Source organism: Austrofundulus limnaeus, unplaced genomic scaffold (assembly GCF_001266775.1).
Source record: "Austrofundulus limnaeus strain Quisiro unplaced genomic scaffold, Austrofundulus_limnaeus-1.0 Scaffold52, whole genome shotgun sequence".
Classification (NCBI taxonomy): Eukaryota; Metazoa; Chordata; class Actinopteri; order Cyprinodontiformes; family Rivulidae; genus Austrofundulus; species Austrofundulus limnaeus.
In genome coordinates, this window is record NW_013952454.1 from 1,340,377 (window position 1) to 1,343,471 (window position 3,095).

Below are 3,095 nucleotides of genomic sequence, written 5' to 3' on the forward strand. Positions count from 1 at the left end.
GTCTCAGGCTGTGCCAAAAGCCAGAGAGTAAAAGTTTTTCTTCAGTCCTGAAGTGTAAAAATAATAATAAAATTCACAATATATTTTTTAGTTTTATAATGTCACCTCCACTGGCCATACAGGTTCCTGAAAAGGCCTTGAAAAGGCCCACGGACCACCAGTTGATAATCAGAGTTGTAGCTTGTTTTGCAGCTCTGAACACATTTTATTAGTGAGACAAGGAGCAGAAACGTCTCTTTTGATCGTAAAGGTTGCAGACCCCTGGATTAGGGAAACTATACGTTTAAGCACTATAAGCATGGTTTCCTCAAAAGATTAGAGTGGCTGTTTTACATAAAAACTTTGTACAAAAAAATAAGGAAATTAGTGTTTGGTAGATTRTTTCAGAGCTGATGATTATGAATAAAGGCATCATCATCATCATCATCATCATCATCAATATTTCTTTTTTTAAACAATGCTTCTTGGCAATAAATCTTATATCAGGTACCTCACCTGACCGGCTGCACCTGGGGGTAGCAGAAGCACAAACAAGTATCAATAACAACTGGGAAATAAGCTGTTTGGCAGTGAAAATTTGACAAAATTTTCACGTGTGCAACCCACATACATGTTCCTTACAAATGTGGCACCATTTAAAAGAGAAATTAACAGACTTTCTAAAGGTATGTGGTTTATTGCCAGGCAGCATTATTACAACAAAGAAATAATCTACCAAACTAAATATATATAGTAATACATAGTGGCAATCTTGGATTTTGATGTGGCAAACCAATATTTGACCTTTCGTAACTCGTGATGCAGCTACATACCAAAACACAAACTGGCTTGTTGCTTATTTTTCAAGTTCTCCAGCTCATAAGGGTTACGTATTTGGTGGCAGCCATCTTGGATTTTGACTTGGCAACCCAATTTCTGATGGTGACATTTCTTACACCTATGCAGACCAAAATGGAAGTCGATACATCACTTATTTTTAAAGTTGTTCTTCTCACATGTGGATGGATAGACAGAAGGTATTTCCAAGTCCACTTTTCACTCACCTCAAACCTCAGCAAATCTTGATTTTTATTATTTGTTTTCTTTTGTTATGATGGTGTTTTCAGCGGTTTCTCCTCTGTTAGCAAAAAGGCTTGTTTTTGTTGGTGTAATCACATCCAGTCTACCAGTGAGGAGTTTTGTCAGGTGATGGTGTGGAGGAGGTGTCTGCCGACAGGTCTGATGTCCTAACAAAGCACTTCTTCAACAATCTAAATAACAGATGGAGGAGGGTGAAAAGATGAGGCATGTGCAGGATGACAGCACATCGTTTTGTTCATGAAATCACAGATTTGGTTTCTCAAACATGGATGCAATAAAATGATCAAATCAATTCTACTGAAACGTAAATTAGGAGATTGAAAGGCTTATTAAAATTCAATAATCTTCCATCTTATATTGTTGTTTTGCTGTCTCGCTCAAAAAATTCAATTAAATTTGTGCTCATTTGTTACATTAAGTAATATTAATTCTGGCCTTTTAGGAGATGGTAATTTTAGGACAACAGTAATAAAAACTACATTTTCAAAGACATGGAGCACAAAAAGCACATGTACAAAAGACGCACCCAAAAATTATATAAAAAGATGCATAAACAAATAACAACTAAAAACTAAACCTTAAAAAAACATCACAGAGCTTCAGAAAACACCTACATTTTCAAAAATTTTTACATCCCTTTTGCTTTACATAAGTATGTAATTTCATGGTTTTCTGAAAGGGCAAATAGCAGCAGCAGCTAGCTGTAGCCCTTTGTAGCCTGGGGCACTTCTGGGAGGAATATCGTATTTCTGTTGGAAGAAGTGTGCAATGTGAAAGTGACAATTTAAAYCCTATTGAGATGGAATTTGTTTTAAGCATTTCACTTTGGTCTGAAACAAACAACAAAGTCTGTCTAAAGAATTGTTCTTCTAAGGTTCAGAATGTGCGTTTTACAATTCTCTTTTAGCATCAGCCATGCTAACTGTCTTCACTCACCTTAATGTTTTTTCAGCATTTTAGCTTCTCTCTGTGGAAAGACCAGACAAGAGAATTAATGTTCACTGTTCTTTTTTTTCCTTATAAAAGGCTAAATAAAACAAAAATATTGGTGGTAATTTTTCACTGTGTAACTTTACAAACGGCACCCCATGCAGTGTCTTCAGTTGGAGGCTTCTTCAATTGAGTTGTAATACAGACCGCTACAGAAGATCTTTCCTGCTCACAGCCATCAGCATCTACAATAACTCTTCAGTTAAATGAGTTACAACAACATCTAATTTCCCTCTGGGATCAATAAAGTATTTTTTGAACTGAAATGAATTGAATTTGTTTGGACTAACTGTTAGCTCATCAGTATGATCAGAATTAAACTCTGTTTTGACAAGATGACGCCATTCAAAAAAGTCAAATATGTCTGCAACAGGTAAGATAATAAYTGTTCAAAACCTTTCCACAGAACCCAACTTTAAAAGTTCTAAACTATAGTTTTGGTTTTTAAAATGGTGACCATGCAATAAAGAAATCAAACTTTCGATCTTAACTCAAGGAGACATGCACGTTCATATCTCCAAAAGAGCTTGATGGCCATATTCACACAACCTTAACATTAACAGGTTAAAATCCTGAGGATAAAAATACATAAATAAAAACACAGTCAGCTGAGTTGAGGGAGTTGAGTCTCTTTGGTTTATTTCAGTCAACCCAGGGGGAAAATGAGCAGAGCTGATGGTTTTCTGTTCCAAAATCAACAAAGCAAGAGAGGTAGTCTATTGTGTCCTGACAGATTGCTCTGACTGTGGGAGGAGGAGGAGGTTGCTTCGAGCCGACACACAGGGAGGAGTAAAGGTGAACAGAAATCTGGGGGAGATGGGAACACAGCTGCAGCTCAGAGAGGGAGTCTCAATTCAAAGGAACACGTTTTTACTTTGACTTAACGCAAAATCTTTATTTGAGAGCCTTTACACTGAAATAATGTTATTTCTATCTATCTATCTATCTATCTATCTATCTATCTATCTATCTATCTATCTATCTATCTATCTATCTATCTATCTATCTATCTATCTATCTATCTA